Source organism: Trichechus manatus, unplaced genomic scaffold (assembly GCF_000243295.1).
Source record: "Trichechus manatus latirostris isolate Lorelei unplaced genomic scaffold, TriManLat1.0 scaffold00061, whole genome shotgun sequence".
In the NCBI taxonomy this organism is placed as follows: Eukaryota; Metazoa; Chordata; class Mammalia; order Sirenia; family Trichechidae; genus Trichechus; species Trichechus manatus.
In genome coordinates, this window is record NW_004443997.1 from 11,088,706 (window position 1) to 11,111,299 (window position 22,594).

The window sequence follows — 22,594 nt, forward strand, 5'->3', positions numbered from 1 at the left end:
CAAAACCTCGGCCTGCTGTCTTGTCTCCTGGTGCACGTGAACCTGGACTTCTCTAAGGAATACACCTGGGAGTGGGATTACTGGGTCATGGGGTCTGTGTATGTTTTACTAAATACTAGCACGTTGTCCTCTAAGGTGGTCCTTGCAGCTTTTCCTTAGCTTCGTGGGTAAGAATTGGAGGTACCTGGAGTTTTCTTCCTCATCTTATCTCAATCTCTCCAAAAAGAAGTGTTATAAAGAAAAAATAAAAGGAGAAAGAGAAAGGAGACATCTAGTCCATAATCTCGAATCACCCCCGGCCTTTCTTCGGAGGCAGGCGGCTTGGAGACAAAGGAGATCAGGAATGGAGCCCGGCCTTTGATGCCTATCTGAGCTCCCTCGGCAGCCTGAGCCCCGCAGGCAGCACAGAAAGGGAAAGGTGGGCCTCTGGGAGCAATGATGGGCCGGGGGCAGGGCCAGGGCCTGATGAGCACTACTGGGCTCATGGGTTTTCCAACCCTTAGAGGATTCATCAAGTCTCTGAGTTGCATTTTATTGTTTTGCCCCAAATGAAAATACCTTTATGGTTCCTTTGAATTGTGATGATGATCTTTATGCCCTCAGGAAGAAAAAAGGTAGAGAATTCTAAAAATATAAGCAGTAACATAAAAATTATCAACAATTCAAAATGTATATATATATAACCGTTGCCATTGAGTCAAGTTCAACTCCTGGCAACCCCATGTGTATCAGAGTAAAACTGTGCTTCACGGAGTTTTCAGTGGCTGATATTTCAGAAGTAGGTCGCCGGGCCTCTCTTTCGTGGTGCCGCTGGGTGGATTTGAACCTTCAGTCTTTTGATTAACAGCTGAGCATTTAATTGTCTGCATCACTCAGGGACTCTCTCTGTCTCTCTGTGTGTGTGTATACACGTTAGTGGGACGAAAACTGTTGAAATTTGCACATGGACAGCATATTAGATAACAGAAATAATTGTATTGGCATAATGGAAGAGAATGTTCTTGATCTTAAGAGATATGTGCTGAGGAACTTAGGTATAAGGGGTCCTGGTGTCTTCAACTTGCTTTCAAATGATTCCTAAAAAAGAATAATTACGACATGTGTGTGTTGGTATATTACAAATACATATATACATATATATCTACATATAGAGACAGAGGGGCAAATGTGGCAACACGTTGACAATGCTCTATCTGGCTGAAGGTGATATGGGGCTTCATTTTACTATACCTGAAACTTCTTTGTCAAATTTGAATTTTTTTAAAGAAAATAAAAAGTTAAAAGTGACCTTCAAATCCCACTATCCAAAGGTAGTCCCCGTTTATGTCTGATGAACCTCCTTCCAGACAACTCTTTAAGAATTCACACAATATGCAAACATATACAGGTAATTTTGCATACATGGCTTTGTCCTACACTTGCTGGCTTGCAACAATATTATTTATTCAATACTACGTAGTTTCTCTCACCATGTCAATGTCAAGGCTGTTCCCATCATGCTTAAAGGTTGCTTAGCATTCCTTGGTATAAATACCCTTTCATTTATTTAATCATTCCGGTACTGTTGGATTTTAACTGTTGCAATTTTCTCACTATTATAAATAACACTACCATGAACATCTTTGTGCGTAGACCTTTGCTCACATCTCCCAATAAGTTGCTCAGTATAAACAAGTACTTTTCCCCTTAAGTTTTAGAAGTTTTTAATCTATTGTGTGCTTGTTTTAACAACAATTTAGTGTTTGTGGACCATTACTCTTTGTCTGAGGTGCTTTACTTTACATAATTTCATTTAATGTGTAATTTTTACTGTCGTTATCCATATTTTAAAGATGAGGAAAGGTTTAGAAAGGTTGAAGACTTACCTAAGATCACACAGCCAGCTCTAACTCCAGAAGTGTGAGACTCTTAAAAAATGCAGAGCCAGGACCAGAACCCAGATGCACCTGCAATTTCCTTCTATGATCAAACCAGAAAGGGGAAAAGCTGGTCAGACTGTTGAGGTCCCCAGTGGAACATGGCCAGGGTTGGGGGCGGGGGTGGAATGAAGATGGCAGCTTCTGCTGGAGCTCTGCTGCCCCCTGGTGGCAATGTTCTTTCATTGCCTCCATGGTCGGTTGCTTGGCAGGGCCCAATTCTCATTGAATTCACACCCTTTAAGTAACAATACGGAGCCCTGGTGGCAGCGGTTAAGAGCTCGGCTGCTTACCAACAGGTCGGCAGTTTGAATCCACCAGTTGCTCCTTGGAAACCCTATGGGGCAGTTCTACCCTGTCCTATAGGGTTCGCAATGAGTCGGACTTGACGGCAACAGGTGGGTAGGTAGGTAGGTAACAATACTAGCAATAGCAAAGTAACAAGAATAACAGCAATGTAACAGTCATTACCTAAATATTTTCGAGGACTCTACACTGAGAGTTGGAGTCCCTGGGGGGTGCAAAGGGTTAATGCGCTCGCTGCTAACCGAAAGGTTGGAGGTTTGAGTCATCCAGAGGCACACTGGAAGAAAAGCCTGGTGGTCTACTCTATCAAACATCATGTCCTGGTCTTTCCTGATGAAGCATCCAAAGTAAGTGACTTGAATCTTGCCATCCTCGCTTCTAAAGAACATTCTGGTAGTCACTTTATAACTGATGCATTTTACATCATCATTGTTATGTTTTTTATCCTACAAAATTGTAAAGTCAGGTGTACCTTGATCTGATACCTTCCTGCCTTTATTTTCATTATTCCTTCTACCCAGTTTGCCTTCCCCACCACCTCCATCTGTAGGGAGTTAGTCTTGCAGTTATAAAGAGCAGCAGCTTCCGAATTAGACAGGACAGGGTTCAAATCCTACCTCTTCTACTTCCTAACTCTTCGTCTTGGATCAAATCACTTCCCTTTCTGAGTCTCCATTTTCTCACCCATAAAATGGGCACAGCAATTCTATATGCTCCACAAAATTGGTATGATTAGGTTAAACTTTGGCACAGGGTATGTTCTCAGTCATTGTTAGTGAATGATTTAATAATTCTTCTGGTGAGCCTGCTTCTTGGTGATGTTTGGGGCTGTGGTCAAGGTTCAACGGAGAGGAATGAGTTGGAGGAATTGTTCCTGCTTGAATTTTCCTATCACACGGCCTCAACTAGGTTACTCAGCGTGTCTATCTGGGACTCAGTTTAAGCCACCATTTATCCCTAGAGATGAAGGAACTCCCATAAAACCTTGGGCCTCCAAACGGGCATCTTCCCACCCTCAGCACAACCCATTCCCACAGTCTTGGGTCTCTCCAAGGAATAGAGCAGTGGGAGGGGGGTCTGAGTGAGTCCCGTTGTGGAGGGACACTTTGCAGGATGTGCCATGCTGGATCCTTATCTGAGAAAACAAGTCTTAATAGTCTAGAATGTCTATGTCTGTTTAGCCAGTTGTGGGGACTCACCTTTGGGTGCCATTGCTCTGCTGGGTGCTAGGTAATTTTGGTTCTTCCCAAACTCATCTTGGGTCGGTGTTCCTCATCAAAAACATGTGGATCTTGTAGCCAGAGAGACCTGGGGAGGAATCCTGGCTTCTTCACTTATTTGCTTTGTGTTGTTATGAGATCTTGATGAAGTTATCTTACCTCTTCAAGTCCTACTTTTTCCTCTCTAAAGCGGGGATACTTACATTACATGACTCTTGTTTCAAAGATTAAATTAGTGCTTTGACACTTACTGTTCCAGGTACCTATAGCTGTGTGACAAACAACCTTAAAACTTAGTGGCATAACATAGTAACAACAATCGCTTTGCTCACAGATCTGCCATCTGGGTGGGGCTTGGTGAGGACAGCTTGTTTCCATGCCACTCAGCATCAGCTGGGGTGGATGGAGGTTTGGGGGCTGGAGTCATTCACAAGTCTGGTGGTTGATGTTGGCTGTTGTCTGGCACCTTCACTGAAGCCATCATCCGGAACATCTACATGTGGCCTCTCCTTGTGGCTTGGGCTTCCTTACAACATGGCAGCCGGGTTCCAAAGATGAGAACCAGGTGCAAGTCATATCAACTTTTATCATCTAGTCAGAAATCAGGCTGCGTGACTTCTGTCACTTTCCATTCATTGAGTCAGTCACAAAGGCCACCCCAAGTTTAGGGGGAAGACAAGGAGTCTCCGCCTCTTGATAGCGGTGGTAAGGTTCTAGAAGAGCATGTGGGACCAGAAACATTGCTAAAGTCATTTTTGGAAAGCACAAATTGCCATACCTAGTAAGTGCCAAAGAAATAGCAGGTCTTCACGTCACCCTCTCTGAGACATATCTATTGGTTTTCTAATCTATAAGACAAAAATAAATAATACCTACTTTGAGGAAAAGTTGGAAAAATTGCAAATAATATATGAAGAGCTCCTGGTACGTAGAAGGTGCTTGATAAATGGGTGGTTGTAACAGCAACTAGCAATTGTTGAGCTGTTGCCAGCTACCAGGCACTACCTTCTAAGCACTTCATTGTGTTTTGTCTCGTTTAATCCTCACAATCTATAAAGTAGACTGTACAGTGAAACCTGTGAGAGGTGGAACGCGACGGGACTGCCTTGTTGTTCCAGACGTTGCAGGTTTTCCACCTTTGACAGGGTGCAGTCTTACCACTTTTCTGCTCTTCTCTATTAGTAGACTATATTTGAGTTTTCCTTCTCTGACAGGTTTCCACCTTACACGGCTTCCAGCTTCCGCGGGTTTTTCTATAGTATTATCTCTATTTTATAAGTGAGGAGACTAGGACGCCTTCATTTTCCGATCACTCTCCTGCGAATGGACATACTATGAAGCCCTAACAATTAAGATCTACTGGGAGATGAAGACTTGCTTCAAAAGGATTTTGTAGCAGAGGACAGAATTAGGTGGAAATTAATGGGGGCACAGAGGAGAAAGAACTTTCTAACTATCAGAGTTGCAAGAACCAAAAAATGGGCTTCCATAGGAGATGGGGAGCTCCCTGTCAAGGGAGGCATTCAAGCACTTGTTGTGAGTAATGTAGAATTATTGCATTATTTCGTTGAGACGGAACCTGTGCTGGAAGGGAGGCCCCTTCCGAGGCTGGTCTTCTAAGAATTTTTTTTTTTTTGAAAGGGTTGAGAAACCAAGAAGACAGGGAGGAGCCTGTCTCTGTAGTCCAGGCTTTCAGTTGAGCTCAGAGGGAGGGCATTGGAAATAAGGCCAGGTTTGTTTCACTTTGGCTAGCAAGCTCGCATTTGTCTATCACGTGGCTCACTGAAATTTATTTCCTTCAGAAGAACTATTTTGCTTATGTTTACAAAGTTGGTTTTGTTCTCAAACAAACGAATTCATGTGGAAGAGGGTTCATGACTTCTGTGTTTTACAAGGTTGTTAGTTGCCATCAGGTAGACTCCAACTCATGGCGACCTTATGTAGAAGAGAACACAACGTCGCCTGGTCCTGCACCGTCTTCATGATTGTGGATGTTTGAGTTCGTATTTGTGGCTATTGTGTTCATCCATCTTGTTGAGAGTTCCCCTCGTTTTTGTTGTCCTTCTACTTTAGCAAACATGAGGTCCTTTTTTAGCAATTGTTCTTTCCTCATTATCTTAGAATGTACCCTCATAGCTTCCTGAACTTCTTCCTAGCACTGAACACAGACCGATTAAATAATTATTCAGACAAATACACATTTAACGACTCCTTCCTGTATTAGAAGGAAGCTCTCCAAAGGCGGAGATCATTTAGTCTTGTTGCCCATTTTCTAGGTCAGGGCCTGGCACATGGTAGGTGCTCAGCAAATACCTGCTGAATCAAGAAGAAAGGCAACCAAAGGGAAGAGAGAAGCAAGCAGCTGGCCATCTCTGGAACCTTCAAACTCTGCCTGGTGATGTGGCAATTCAAGAACTTGTCCAATCTGTGGGGGGTGGGGGTGTAATTGCCCCACCCATGGTAGAAGGTGCCCATGGCTTCCCACCACTTCCTGGGTGGGTAAAGGTGCAGGAACCCAGGTCATTTTTGTGACTGAACTCAGCTAGCCCTGATGCCAACTCTTCCTGGTCTATGCTCAGCTGCCACCTTGCCCCGCCAAGAAGGAAACTTTCATTACACATATACATTGGTTTTCTTATGACAGTTATATAGGCTAATTGTAAAAATACAAAGGCAAAATTGTATACAGAAGAAAGTAAAACTTTCCTCTAACCTCTATCCTATAATCTTACTCCTGGCTCCCTGGAGGAAGCCACCAATGAGCAGTTTAATGAGTTCTTCCTTATCTTTTATATGTTTTTTTCTTAAAGAAAACATTAGATAACGCTAACCCTATTTTCTTGCAACTTGCTTTTTAAATTTAGTAATATATCATGGACATATGTCCAGGACAGTACATTTAAACCCTTGCCAAGTGTTCTATAATATGGCTATGCCAGCAATTTATTTAGCAAATCTCCAACTGATGGACGTAGAGCTTGTTTCCATTTTTTCATTGCTTATAAATAATGCTGCCACATACACCCTTGTGTGCCTGTGTGAGCATTTCTAAAGGATGGATTGCTAGAAATAAAGGACATTGTCATGGATTGAATTACATCCCCCAAAAATGTGTGTATCAATTTGGCTGGGCTATGATTCCCAGTATTGTGTGGTTGTCCTCCATTCTGTAATTGTAATTTTATGTTAAAGAGGATTAGGGTAGGATTGTAACACCCTTACTAAGGTCACATCCCTGATCCAGTGTAAAGGGAGTTTCCCTGGGGTGTGGCCTGCACCACCTTTTATCTTAAAAAGATGAAAGGGAAGCAAGCAGAGAATGGGGGACCTCATACCACCAGGAGAGCAGTGCCAGGAGCAGAGCGCATCCTTTGGACCTGGGCTCCCTGCCCAGAGAAGCTCCTAGTCCAGGGGAAGATTGATGAGAAGGACCTTCCTCCAGAGCTGACAGAGAGAAAGCCTTCCCCTGGAGCTGACACCCTGAATTTGGACTTTTAGCCTACTTTACTGTGAGGAAATAAACTTCTCTTTGTTAAAGCCATCCACTTGTGATATTTCTGTTATAGCAGCAATAGATGACTAAGACAGACATATAATTTCAAGTAAGTTAACTATGTCACAAGTAACGTACCTTTTCTCTATAAATTATTGGTCATATCCTAGGGATCCAGATTCTCTCATTGGCTGCCCTTTGATACTGATGTTAGCAGCTGTCCTAACTTCCCAGTGCTGCTGTAACAGAAATAACACAAGTGGGTAGCTTTAAAGAACAGAAGTTTATTTCTCACAGTTCTTGGAGGCGAAGTCCAAATCAGGATATTGGCCGTGTCAGTTCCTTCCTTGTTAATAGCCCTGGGCGTTCCTTGGTTCCTCCGCTTTCCTTGGCCAAGATCCTCACATGGCGTCTGTCTTCCCCCATGTGTGTGTGCCCCTGTGTCTAATCTGCTCTTTCTATAACACAGAAGTGATTAGGTTTAAGACCCACCCACCCTACACTGGTAGGGCCTCAGTAACATAACAAAGAAACAGTAATTGCCAGACAAGATTACATCTACAAGTATAACCCAAACCCATTGCTGTCAAGTCGATTCTGACTCATAGCAACACTATAGAACAGAATAGAGCTGCTCTGTAGGGTTTCCAAGGAGTGGCTGGTGGATTTGAACTGCTGACCTTTTGGTTAGCAGCCGAATGCTTTACCACTGAGCCACCAGGGCTCCTCCACAGGTATAGGGGTTAGAATTCCAACACATATTTTGTTGTTGTTAGGTACTGTCGAGTCAGTTCCGACTCATAGCGACCCTGTATACAACCAAACTCTGCCCAGTCCTGCACCATCCTTACAATCGTTGCTATGTTTGAGCCCATTGTTACAACTACTGTGTCAATCCACACGTATTTTTAGGGGATGTAAATCAATCCCTAACAGTAGCAGACACTGTTGGTGACTTACCCACAGCCCTCAGGCACTCACTGTTCTGTGCTTGTTGATAACATCCTGCTGCTGGGACTCCCCACCTGAGGGTGCTTCCTGACATGCTCAGCTGGAGTCAATGGCAATTGGTTCGGTTTGGTTTTTTTATGTACCCATTACCCAGAAAATTTTAACTCATGGCCAATCTTGTATTATAAGTAACTCTACCCAGATTAATCCCATCCGGATTATTTTGAAGAAAATCTCAGTAAACATTAAATACTCTGGTTAAGAGCTTGGCTGCTAACGAAAAGGTCGGTGGTTCGAACCCACCCAGTGGGTCCGCCGGAGAAAAGACCTAGAGATCTGCTCCTGTAAAGATTACAGCCTAGGAAACACTCTGGGGCAATTCTACTCTGTCACATGGGGTTGCTATGAGTTAGAATCAACTTGGTAACACGTAACAAGAACGCTATTACTGCTATTACTGCTACTAACAGAGACTTTCCCTAGCAGCTGGCAGAGAAGGGGAGAAATGAGCTATTCTCAACTACCTTTCTTGAGATACCTGAAAGTGTTTGAGAAGAATGGGATCATCTCCAGGGACAAGGAGTCCTGCCCAGACCTGAGAAGTTTCTGGAGTCCAACCACGGATAGATCTCATGTGACCTATGACCTTGAGTTGCTCAGAGACCACTGGTCACTGAGGCCTTTGGTGTCTGTCATCTCCTCTCCCACCTAAAGCTTTACCAATGCAGACTAAATCTTGCTGGCTCTTCCCATGGAGCCAAGATGCCAGCAGGGCCAATAAATCCTCTTGCCACTTAACAGGCCCTGTCTTAGTCATCTAGTGCTGCTATAACAGAAATACCACAAGTGGATGGCTTTAACATAGAGAAATTTATTCTCTCACAGTCTAGTAGGCTAGAAGTCCAAATTCAGGGTGTCATCTCTAGGGGAAGGCTTTCTCTCGATGTTTACTCTGGGGGAAGGTCCTTCTCATCAATCTCCCCCTGGACTAGGAGCTTCTCCACACAGGAATCCCGGGTCCAAAGGACACACTCTGCTCCCAGTGCTGCTTTCTTGGTGGTATGAAGTCCCCCCTCTCTGCTTGCTTTCCTTTCATCTTTTTTAAGAAAAAGGGTGATGCAGGCCACACTCTAGGGAAACTTCCTTTACATTGGATCAGGGATGTGACCTGGGTAAGGGAGTTACATCCCACCCTAATCCTCTTTAACATAATCTAATCATGCCTCATTAACCACAGGCAGAGATTAGGATTTACAACACATTGAAAAATTACATCTATTACAAAATGGAGGACAACCACACAATACTGGGAATCATGGCCTAACCAAGTTGACACATATTTTTAGGGGACACAATTCAATCCATGACAGGTCCTGACCCGGAACTTCGGTGTGGAAGGCTTCATGTTCACCTCTGCCCTCTCTGTCCTCTGATGTTGAAACTTGTTGCTTCATTCGTGTTCCGACAGTGGGTGTAATTATTGCCAGGGGACCAGCAATTAACCTTCCGCAGAGTGACCAGGAAGAGCTCTCTGCATGAGTGTCTAGGGAAGGAGGAGGCGGCTTGTCGAGTACTAGCAGAAATGCCTGAACTCTTAAGCAAGGAGGTGGCAGGCAGGGGACTTTGGGGCCATGGAAGGGTCAGTGTTCCCACTGGTTTCGTCAGAATTGGACTGTGGGGATATCCCTGAGCTTCCCTGTGAAGGAGAATAATGCCTCCATTTGCATTCTGACATGATACTTGTGGGGATGCTGGGCTCAGCAGGAAAATATCCCCTTCCCACTTCTTTTAGTAAATTCTTTACTCAATAACAGTCCCTGCCACACAGGAAACACACATTTGTTTTATTTTTATTGGAGAATAACATATATACAATAACAAAAAAAAGTAAAACCAAACCAGTTGTCATTGAGTCAGTTTCAACTCATGGCGACCCATGTGTGTCAGAGTAGAACTGTGCTCCACAGAGTTTTCGTGCCTGTGATCTTTTGGAAGCAGAGTTGCCAGACCTTTCTTCCAAGGCGCCTCTAGTGGACTTGAACCTCCAACCTTTCGGCTAGCAGCTGAGTGCATAACTGTTTACACCTCCCAGGGGCCTTCTACAATAAAGTGGACAAATGTTAACTGCACATACAGCTTGATGACTTTCACATGTATACACAAGTACAGCAAGTCAGGACCCCATTAGGCTTCCTCATGCCACTTCCCAGTAAATTCCCTCCCTGCGAAGTAAACCCTATTCTACCTCCGTCATCATGGATTAGTTCTGCCTGTTTTGAATTTAATAGAAATAGAACCACATGGTATGTTCTGTTTTGTATCTGAGTTCTTTCAGTAATATCTGGTCTGTGAGTTATCCATATTTTTCCACGTAGCAGTAGTTTGTTCTTATTCTTGGCTGTATATCATTCCATGACATGAATATACTACAGTTTATTTGTCTATTCTATTCTTGATGGATGAGGAGCCCTGGTGGCGCAGTGGTTAAGTGCTTAGCTGCTAACCAAGACGTCAGCAGTTCAAACCCACCAGTCACTCGGCAGGAGGTAGATGTGGCAGTCTGCTTCTGTAAAGATTTACAGCCTTGAAAATCCTATGGGGCAGTTCTACTTTGTTCTATAGGATTGCTATGAGTTGGAATTGACTCAACAGCAATAGGTTTGGGGTTTTTTTTTTGTTGTTGCTGTTTTTGATGGACATTTGGTTTGTTTTCAATGTGGAGCTATAACAAATAAATCTACTATAAACATTCTTGTGTGCATTTTGTTAGACATGAACACTCATTTTTGGGGGGTATACCTCCAAGGAGAGGAGCCCTGGTGGTGCAATGGTTAAGTCATCATCTGCTAACCAAAAGGTCGGCGGTTTGAGCCCACCAGCCACTCATCTGGAGAAAAAGATGTGGCAGTCTGCTGCCATAGATTTCAGCTTTGGAAACCCTATGGGGCATTTCTCTGTCCTATAGGGTCACTGTAAGTCAGAATTGACTCGATGGCAACAGGTTCTTTTTTTTTTTTTTTTGCATACATCCAAGAGTGAAATTTCTAGGTCATGGGGGCATACATATGTTCAGCTTCATTAGATATTGCCAAGCAGTTTTCCAAAGTGATTGTACCAATTTACATTCCCAAAAACTAGGTATGAGAGTTCCAGTTGCTCTACAACCTTATTTTATACACATATGAAGAATCGGATCAGAAACTAAATATAGTTTACCTATACACCTGCACATATATACATGCATTTAGATGTATATGCATATATGTATATGTATGCAATTATATGATTGGCTGCATTAATGGAAAACATGGCAATGATGTGTTGACTGAAAGACGTTAACACTCTATTTAGAAAGCCTAAAGTGGTCTAAGTGGTCTCTATAAAGCACATGTGGTTGAGGGACAGCCACCTTTCATGGTCTCCAAGCATGGTTCAAAGGAGGCAGTGTAATATAGTAGTTGTGGGCACCAAGATCTGGAGATCTTGGAGTTGAAACCTGCTCCCCACTTACTGTTGTTGCTGTTAGGTGCTGTCAAGTCAAAGAAGGACCTAGTGATCTACTTCCGAAAAAATTGGTCAGAACATTGTCTGAAATAGTGTTGAAAGATGAACCCCTCAGGTTGGAAGGCACTCAAAATACTACTAGGGAAGAGCTGCCTCCTCAAAGTAGAGTCGACCTTAATGACGTGAATGGAATCAACCTTTTGGGACCTTCATTTGCTGATGTGGCATGACTCAAAATGAGAAGAAAAAGCTGTAAACATCCATTAATAATAGGAACATGGAATGTACGAAGTATGAATCAAGGAGAATTGAAAGTTTTCAAAAATGAAATGAAACGCTTGAAGATTGACATCCTAGGCAGTAGTGAGCTGAAATGGACTGGTATTGGCCATTTAGTATCGGACAATCTTGTGGTCTACTATGCTGGGAATGACAAATTGAAGAGGAATGATGTTAAATTCATTGTCAAAAAGAACATATCAAGAACTATCCTGAAGTACATCACTGTCGGTGATAGGATAATATCCGTACACCTACAAGGATAACCAGTTAATATGACTATTATTCAAATTTACACACCACACGTACTAGTGGTGGGACATTGGGCCCCTCCTTTGTAAAATGGGCGTAGTGATATCTACCTCTTAGGACTTTTGTGAGCATTAAGCAAGATGTTATGTATAGGGCACTTAGTCTAGTACCTGGCACACATGAGCCTGAGATGAATGGTAATTATATTCATCATGTCCTCTGAGATGGATTGTGCATAATTTCTGATTTGGGCTGCTGTGTGGGAAGTGGGTTGCGGGTGGACTTCAGGGTGAGACATCAAGTGCTCTAGTGGTGGGAATGGAGGGTATATGGTGACCTACCTATCTACCAGTTGCTGTTGAGTTGACTCCGACTCATGGCGACCCCATGTGTGTTAGAGTAGAACTGTGTTCCATAGGGTTTTCAATATCTGATTTTTCGGAAGTAGATCTCCAGGTTTTTCTTCCAAGGGGCCTCTGGGTGGACTTGAACTTCCATTCTTTTGGGTAGCAGCTGGGCGCATTAACCATTTGCATCTCCCAGAGACTCCGTATAGTGACCAAAACCCATTGCCATAGAGTCAATTCTGACTCGGGGCAAACCCATGTGTTACAGAGAACTGTACTCCATAGGGTTTTCTTGGCTCTAATCTTTACAGAAGCAAATCACCAGGCCTTTTTTCCACAGCACCCCTGGGTGGGTTTGAACTGCCAACCTTTAGTAGTTGAGTGCCTCTGCTTGCACCACCCAGGAACTCCGTATGGTGACCAGAACCTATGAAAACCTGACAAAGGGCTACATAGGGGGCTGCTGTATTCCTTTTCGCCCTTATTGGGGCAAAGGAAGTAGGAAATTTTCTGGAATCTAGTACCTAGCAGTTCTACTCTGTCGTATAGGGTCGCTATGAGTTGGAATCAACTTGACGGCATTGGGTTTGGGTTTGTTTTTGGTTAGTACCTAGCAGAAAACAATAGTCAACTGGGAAGAGTGATTCAGAGAGAAGAATAATATCTTCCTGTTTATTTTAATGTTCATCTTCTTCCTGTGTGATGCAACCCCAGGAAGCTGTAAGACTCTTCATTATATTAAATATCAGGGGCACTGAACCAGAGTTGTCCTACAGCATGCTGGGGGTTACCATAAAATGGTAGGTTACCAGTCAATAATGACCCCTTCTCTTTTCTTTAGAAGTTAACAAGCGCCTATAGGTATTATCATCTTATGCCTCCTCGTGACCTCTTTATGACCTTCCATTTTTACGATGAGGATGAGCTCAGAGAGTGGGAGGAAAGTGTTCAAGTGGACAGCAGGGAGCCTCGTGTGGGGCCAGAGCCCAAAACCTTAATTCATCCAGTGTTATATTCACGCAGGGTTCCTGCTAACCTGCTTTTAGGAACCACTCAGGAATGGTGTGAAGAGACCATAATATCAGTTAAGCAAGGAACAAGGTCACTGAGGTGAGATACTACATGTTGCATGTGGTTAACGTAGAGTGTAATATTAGGACTATTGTGAGGAATATAGACACAGCAATCAGATTTTATTATGGCACAGGTACCTCCTTGAACTGCAGTGAGAATGTCAAGGGCCATTCTATTTTGGAGTACTGCTTTTCTCATCATTGCTGTTTTGGTATTGATCTCTCAAAGCTCATGGGCACTGTCATGTAGGGCAGTTTGTATATATTTGGTTAATACTTCTACATGTGCCATAACATCTTCAAGACCTATCTGAGGTGCAAATACAGCCACTAAATGATCCAGCCAATGAATGATCAAGACCATTGAACACTTAATATGGGTGCATTGTCTGCTAAAGGGAGTTCAGTTAAAATACATCCTTGAGTCCAGCTCAGGCCGCGAATGTATCTTCCAATCCAACCTGGCATGAGCCAGAGCTGAAGGTTGGATCCACATAACTAAAAGGTGCTGTTAAACCCAAACCAAACCTGTTGCCACCTAGAAGCGCTACTTAATAGATACCTGAGTGTCTTAGCTAGTCAGTGGTGAACCAACCAGTAGCTTGTAAGGTTAAAAGAGATGCACATTCAGACATTGGAAGCCATCCCACAGGTCTGGTGATGGCTGGGTTATTCATATGGATGTTGTTAGGTTGTTCCCAGCAAAGGGGAGCAACCTGATTTAGCCTCCCCGCTTGGGGAGTTAACTAGATGAATCCATTCCACAGTTGTTGATATGGGCCTACAATAAGAAGAGTAGTGTTTGTGGGTTTAGAAGATTCTTTAGCTAGCCCTTCTTGGGAGATTTTATTTAGTAAAGTACAGGTTGTGCTAAAGGTTTTTGCCTGGGTTTTCAGATCTGAAAAGAGGTCATTTATCAATGGAAAATCTAGTAATAGTGATTTCCTGTAGTATTAAACTACTTCTCTGTTGTTCTTGTATCCGTAGATCAAGAGCAACCCAATTCGATCCTTGTAGTGGAGAGACCAGGGAAGGCCAGACTGGCTTGAGGTTGGGAGGGCACTACATATACAACAATTAAACCTTTTAAAATGGTGAGCATAAGAATCGGCCCAATCTAGGAGTATATTAGTGGAGGCATAACTGTAGTAAAAGAAAGTAAAGAAATGCCTTTTCAGGCCTTGTCCAGGGCCTTGCATCAACCAATGCCTCTGATGTCATTTGCTTCTGGCCACAGGGGCGTTTAAATGTCATTTTCAATTTTTCAGTGGGTTGGTTAGTCTAAAGAGGAGTCTTTGTCTTTTTGTAATTGTGACAAGTGGATCTCAGGTTTTATTCCCTCTAATTTGGCTGCACATGGGTTGGTGAGGAGGACTAAGTATAGTCCTTTCCAGCAAGTTTCTAATGAGTCTTTTATTTGATGTCTCTTCTAGTATAAATATTCTCCTTGAGCACTGTTAGGCATATGTGGAGAGTATGGCTTCTGTTCATCAAAGACTTCTCTAACCTGTGAAAGATATTCTTTAGAATATTGGATTAAAGACTGGCAATACTTCGGTAATTCAGGTAGAACAAGATTAGGCTTGGTGCAGGCAACACAAGGCAGGACCATGAGTCTCCCAGTAATTATTTCATAAGGGGTAAGTTTGTGAGATCCAAATGGTGTGGACCTCAGATTTTAAAGAACTAAGGGAAGGACTTTAGTCCAGGATAAATGTAAAGTTCTCCAAAGCTTTGCTGTTTGAGTCTTTATTATTCCATTAGTTCTCTCTACTAGACCAGAAGACTGAGGATGATAGGGACAATGTAACCTTTGATAAATGGGAAAAACTCGACACAGTTCTTGGATGACTTGACCAGAGAAATGAGTTCCCTGATCACTACTGAGAGTTTTTGGTGCTCCCCAGGTGGGTATGATGTTTTCCAGAAGTGTCTTTGCTACAAAGGCTGCAGTAGTACAATGGCAGGGGAAGTCTTCTACCCAATATGAAAATCCACAAATAATTACTAATACATATTTATAACCATTTGAGTATGGAAGCGGAATAAAATCTAGCTGCCATTCAAGTATAGGCCTGTAAGGTAAGGGGTATTTTCCAGTGTCATGGATTGAATTGTGTCCCCCAAAAATATCTGTCAACTTGGCTAGGCCATGATTCCCAGTATTGTGTGACTGACCACCATTTTGTCATCTGATGTGATTTTCCTATGTGTTGTAAATCCTTTCTATGATGTGATGAGATGAGATTAGCAGCAGTTATGTTAATGAGGCAGGACTCAATCTACAAGATTAGATTTTGTCTAAAGCCAATCTCTTTTGAGATATAAAAGAGAGAAGCTAGCAGAGAGACATGGAGATCTCATACACCAAGAAACAAGAGCCAGGAGAATAACATGTCCTTTGGACCCAGGGTACCTGCCCTGAGAAGTTCCTTGACCCAGAAAGATTGATGAGAAGGACTTTCCTCCAGTGCCAACAAAAGAGAAAGCCTTCCCCTGGAGCTGACACCCTGAATTTGGACTTGTAGCCTACTAGACTGTGAGAGAATAAATTTGTTAAAGCCATCCTCTTGTGGTATTTCTGTTATAGCAGCACTAGATAACTAAGACATCCAGCTAGGACTTTAAGGTGTTTTCTAGGATTGTATCAAGGGAAAATAGGACAATGGGTGGCAACGTGTTCAGTAGCCTCGAAATATTTCCCCCATCAATATTTTTTTAAGGTCTCAATCATTTTATTCTAGTAAGTAAACACAGTTAAACCCATGTGTACACTGTAAGGCAGTACATACTGAGCTTACTGGTTAATCTGCCCCTGGACATGACAAACGCTTGCATACAGCAAATGGCTTCTTCTTCCTGAATATTGTCTAATTCAGAGCCTATCTCTGTTGACTTAGGTATATCAGGCAAACTCAATAATATTTTCCCACTTTCATTAAATTGTAAATGACAATCTCATTTAAATAAAAGATCTCTTCTCAATAGATAGAAGAGGTATCAGAATTGAGCAAAAAAGGGTGTAAATTTTCAATAGGACCAAGAGATATCAAAACAGGTTGGCAATGAATCAACGTTTGTTCCTGATTGGTGACCCCCACTACTTTTGAGGTTTTAGTACTCCAGGCAGGGGTTTTTGTAAATAGATGGGGTTATTAGAAGACAGGGTGGCTCCAGCTTAAATTAAAAATAGGCAAGCTTCTCTATTAATAAGTAGTTGCTCCTTATGGATTAAGAGCCACGACAGGCAAAGTCTCTGTTTTGTCCTGAGTCCCTTCATTCTGAATTGGATTGTAGGATTTTTTTAAGGGGTACTGTGTCAGTCTTTAGGAGCCCTGGTGGCACACAGTGGTTAAGCGCACTCACCTGCTAACCAAAAGGTCAATGGTTGGAACCCACCAGCTGCTCTGTGGGAGAAAGATGTGGCAGTCTGCTTCTGTAAAGATTATAGCCTTGGACTCCCTATGGGGCAGTTCTACTCTGTCCTATATGGTCACTATGAGTTGGAATCAACTTAACAGCAATGGCTATGTCAGTATTTTGTTTATTTTCTAACTTACAATAGTCATTTTTCCAATGGCCTGGTCTTTTACAATAGTGAAAAATACCTGCCTTTGTGCCATTGGAAGGTTTAACCTTTTTCTTTTGACTGGGAGATTGTAATTGTTGCAACTGAAGGGTCATTAATTTATTAGTCTTAGAAGCCCTTTTGGCTTCAAGAGTCTGGGAAAGTTTGTAAGCTAAGTGAGTTAGCTCAACAATAGGAGCTATCTCCCAGTCTAATCAATGCTGCTTTACTAAGGCTGAGATCTCAGGTTTAAGACCAGATATAAAAACATTGAAAGCACCAGAGGCACCAAGTACAGTTAAAGTAAGACCAGATTGTTCAGAAAACTTCTGGAGCAGCTGAATCTGATAAACACTTTCATCTTTATTTTGTTTACAAGAGTGAATTTTAGTCCAATCAATTAGTAAAGGAAAGGCCTTTGGGATAGACTGTAGCAATTTTTTACTCATGGCCCAAGAGTCTTCCAATAGGCTCAGTACCGTTTTATCAGTATTTAAGACTAAACTGTCCTTGGGGTCTTTCCATTCTGTCTGTTCTAGCCATAATTTGGCTTCCCGTAGGCCAGTCACCATGCGAATAAGATGATATATATTGGGGAGCCTAGGCTGGTAGGCTTCAACAAGGATTTTAGATACTTAAGAAAATTTGTATGGGTCCTCACAGAGTTTAGGAAAATCTTTCACAATGCTATGTAATTCTGAGTATGCCCACAGGGCAAAAGTGATATGAGGGGAATCTTTACCATCACTGCTATTGCGATTTTTAAAGCACATTGCAGGTAAGCGTTTATTTTTTTTTTTTTTTTTTTTTTTTCCTTAGGGGAAAAGAGAAATTCAGGTAAAGTGTTATCAGAGGAGTAGGAAGGCAAAGAAGGGTATAAAGAGGTAGCATCTGGCAGGCAAGCAGGAGGGGTGGGAGCTGAAATTTGACATCATAATTCTTTATTCTCTGGTTGGTGAATTTAGAAACTGTCCTGCAGGGAAGCAACTTTGATGTCTGGATGTCTTTTGGAGGCCTCAATATACCAATTAAAATAAGCATCCCACTGGGACTGTTTAATCCGGGAGCCACGGTTCTTTAATTTACTGCACAGAAAGATTAACTTAGAGAGATCAAAAGAATCCCAAAGTGGCCACTGATTTTCCAAACTGTCTCAAATGAGGTTATGCCAAATAGGCAAGAACATGCATGATAAGGGACCATAATACTTCTTCATGTAGTGAGCAGGAGTCCCAGACGGTGGCTCCAAATCTCCTTTAGACACAGCATTCCCCATTTTATAATGACAATTACAACAAAAGAAACTTTCACTTGCAAGAGCCAAAACAAATCCACAATGAAACTTGAAGAGCTATTAACGCAAGGGAGCAGAGCTTGGATTCGAGAGCTTTTTGTTTTCGTTTTTTTTTTTTTACCTTAATTCCTGAGAATTCATGGAACTGGAGAGCCCAAAGTGGCTCAGCAGGTACCATGCCTTTGTCTGGGTGCCCCATCAGCCCATTATCATTGAGTCAGTTCTGACTTATAGTGATGCTATAGGGCAGGGTAAAACTGCCCCATAGAGTTTTCAAGCTTGTAAATCTTGTTTTTTTTTTCTTTCATTTGTTAAGATTAGAATTTAAAAAAAATAATTTTATTGTAGTTTGGATGAAGATTAGAATTTTAATATATTCTATTTTCCTAATTTTCTTAAACTGCTTTATTCCTATTTCCATTTTTTTTTTGTTCTTATTTTTAGAATTTTATTATGCTTTAGGAGAAAGTTTACAGCTTAGGTTAGTTTCTCAATCAAAAATTTAGACACTTATTGTTTTGTGACATCGGTTGCAATCGCTGCAATGTGCCAGCATTCTCCCCATTTCCACCCCAGTTTCCCCGTGTCCATTTGTCCACCTTTCCTGCCCCTTCCTGCCTTCTTGTCTTACTTTTGGGTAGGAGTTGCTCATTTGATCTTGTATAGGCTGTAAATCTTTACAGAAGCAGACTGCCACATCTTTCCCCTGTGGAGCCACTGGTGGGTTCAAATCTCCAACCTTTCAGTTAGAAGTCAAGTGCTTTAACCACTGTGCCACCAGATCTCCTATCTGGATGCCCCAGAGATGGTCAAAGATAATGCAGCTTTGAAATCCTGCTTCTGACACCAGAAATGTCAAAGAAGAAAATCTCGTGCTTTGTTAGGAGTGAAAGAAAAGGAGTTTTATTGTGGAATAATACAGCTCGAGCTAGGCAGCACCAAGTAAAAATACAAATTGCTCCACTGTCTCTATTGAGTTAGAGGTTTGTATGCATAGAAAACAAAGGGAAGGTAGGGGTTAAGGATTGATTCAGCTTCAGCTTTGGAGTCCTTTGAAATGTAAAGGTTGGCCATTTGGCTATCGGGAGTGAGATTTACCTCCTAGGTGAGTGGTGCCAGCTGGTTCTGTTTTACAAATTCTTCCTAGGAACAAATTTTTACATCCTGACATATTCTTCCCAGGAAAAAATGGTTTACCTCCTGACCTTTTGTTTCTTGGGAGTGCATGTTGGCCCCATCATTCTTACATCTGACACGAGTGCAGGTGTATGTTTTAGAGTTGTGTGGACAAGCCCAAAGAGAGCATGATCCAAAAAACATCAGAGACCGGGGAGAAGCAGGCATATGTAGAGGCTGCTAGAGAAATGGCCATGTTAAGACATTTTTCTCACCAGCTTGCACAAGGATTTTTTTGTGTGTGTGATTTTTTTTTATTGTTGTACTTTAAGTGAAAGATTACAATTCAAGTTAGTCTCTCATACAAAAATTTATACATACATTGTTATATGACCCTAGTTGCTTTCCCTCACTGTGACAGCACACTCTTCCTTTCCATCCCGCATTTCCTGTGTCCATTCAACCAACTCCTGACCCTCTCTGCCTTCTCATCTCGCCTCTGGACAGGAGCTGCCCATTTAGTCTCATGTACCTACTTGAGCTAAGAAGCACTGTCTTCATGAGTATCACTTTATGTCCCATAGTCCAGTCTAATCTTTGAAGAGTTGGCCTCGGGAATGGTTTGAGTTTTGGGCTAACAGAGAGTCTGGGGGCCATGTCTTCCAGGGTCCCTCCAGTCTCAATCAAACCATTAAGTCTGGTCTTTTTACTAGAATTTGAGTTCTGCACCCCACTTTTCTCCTGCTCCATCAGGGACTCTGTGTTGTGTTCCCTATCAGGGCAGTCATTGTGGTAGCCGGGGACCATCTAGTTCTTCTGGTCTCAGGCTGATGAAGTCTCTGGTTAATGTGGCCCTTTCTATCTCTTGGGCTAATACTTTCCTGCACAAGGATTTTTAAGGCTGGAGAAATTTCAAGCAGATGGAACAAGTTGCGTGCAGCAGTGACGTCATTAGGTTTGGTGTCACCCAGTGAAGTATCTCGTGGTGTCATCCCCCACCATGGACCTCCTTCTGTACCAGACCATACAGAATCCTTGGTAATCTTTTTTGTACTAGTGTTACTCATAATCGTAATTCGCATTTATCACTCCTTTTCCTTTAATTACTGTTTTATTCTCAAAAAAGTTATTGATGTAGGTTCACAAATACTAATTACCACAATATTGAATATTGTAGTTAAAACACCAGAAAATTTGACAAAATCAGAGACTATAAAAACACTGGCAGCGACAAAAACAACAGCATGTGCTTGTAGCACGCGCAGAGGAAACCAGGTGATTTGAAGTGTCACTGTAATTGGGTAATAATGACAGCTCTGACCAGAGGGCATTAGAAGATTCAAAAAGTAAATTAGCAAAGAGTTTTAGCCTTGCAGGTATATTGATACATGTAAGCTGGGCTAATGAAAAATGTTTTTGTTGTTATACTTAACCACAGGGATATTTTTAATCAAAAATAAATAATAAATTTCTGCTGAAACACTGCACAAAAATTTTATGGACAGTCATTTTGGTGTCACCCCCTCTGACAGTGTCACTCTGTGAGGTCCACACCTCCCATGCCTCCCTAGTGATGTTGCTGGCAAGCAGCCATCAGAGTGTTCTGGGCTGGCCATGCCTGAGATAGTTGCAGTAAAGGTTATGGGCCCCTTTGCAGTGTGGGAGAACCCAGGGACACCATCTCCAAATAATGTTTTTCAATTCATAAAACACATAGGAAGGAAACAAATACAGTCATCAACGGACAAAAAATTGTAAATAGGAATATATGGAAGAGGGAGGAGAAAATGAATATTTATGAAGATGCATTCCCACATGTTGTTATTTAATCTTTATGATATATTTTGTGGAAGAAGGAATTTGTTATGATCATTATTATCATCATCCCCATTTTATAGATAAGGAAACCAAAGATCAGAGAGATGAAGTTACATATTTAGGGTCACACAACTAGTAGGTTTGTGTGTGAACCTGTGCCTGCCTCACCCCAAAGGCCTGGAAAAAGACAAATTAGAGAGGAAAAGTTGGTGAAAGTAGTGGCAGATCAATATGATGATTATGAGGATGTTAGCAGCTAAAGCTATTCTAAGAGTTTTACTTGTTAACTCATTTAATTTTCTCAACATTATGAGACAGATACTCTTTATCATCCCCATTTCATAGATGATAAAACTGAGACTCAGAGAAGGTATGTAACTTGCCCAAGATGACACAGTTTATTAGTGAAGATTCAAACCCAACCATGACTATACTCTACTGCCTCTCAGATTAACATTAACAATGACCTAGAAATGTTGTTAACTGCTTTCGAGTTGGCTCCTACTCACGGCGACCAGAATGAAATATTGCTAGGTCCTGCATCATCCTCACAATCACCAGCATGTTTGAGTCCGTTGTGCCAATCCGTCTCGCTAAGGATCTCCCAAGCCCTTGTTGGCCCTCTACTTCCATGTCCTCCTCCAGTGATTGATCCCTTTTGATGACATGTCCAAAGCAAGTGAGTTGGACGATGTTCTGTTGCGATCTGTAAGATTGTCATTGGCTAATTTTTGGAAGTAGCTCTCCAAGCTTTTCTTCCTACTCTCTTTTAGTCTGGAATCTCCACTGAAACCTGTCTACCATGGGTGACCCTGCTGGTATTTGAAATACCGGTGGCATAGTTTCCAGCATCACAGCAACATGTAAGCTACCACAACACAATATAATGACAAGTGGGTTGTGGGATCTAGAATTACTTTATTGTGTACTTATTTACTTAGATATCGTCTGCCTTCCCCACTAGAATGGGAACCTCACTTGTCATGGATTGGATTGTGTCCCCGCAAAACATCTGTCAACTTGGCTGGGCTGTGATTCCTAGTATTGAGTGACTGTCCCCCATTTTGTCATCTGATGTGATTTTCCTATGTTGTAAATTCTAACTATGATGTTGATGAGATGGGATTAGTGGCAGTCATGTTAATGAGGCAGGACTCAATCTATAAGATTGGGTTGTGTCTTGAACCAGTCTCTTTTGAGATATAAAAGAAGTGAGCAGAGAGATGTGGGGACCTCATACCACCAAAAAAGCAGTACTGGGAGCAGAGTGCATTGTTTGACCCCAAGGTTCCTATTGGAGAAGCTCCTAGACCAAGGAAAGATTAATGACAAAGACCTTCCTCCAGAGCTGACAGAGAAAGAAAGCCTTCCCCTGGAGCTGACGCCCTGAATTTGGACTTCTAGCCTACTAAACTGTGAGAGAATAAACTTCTGTTTGTTAAAGCCATCCACTTGGG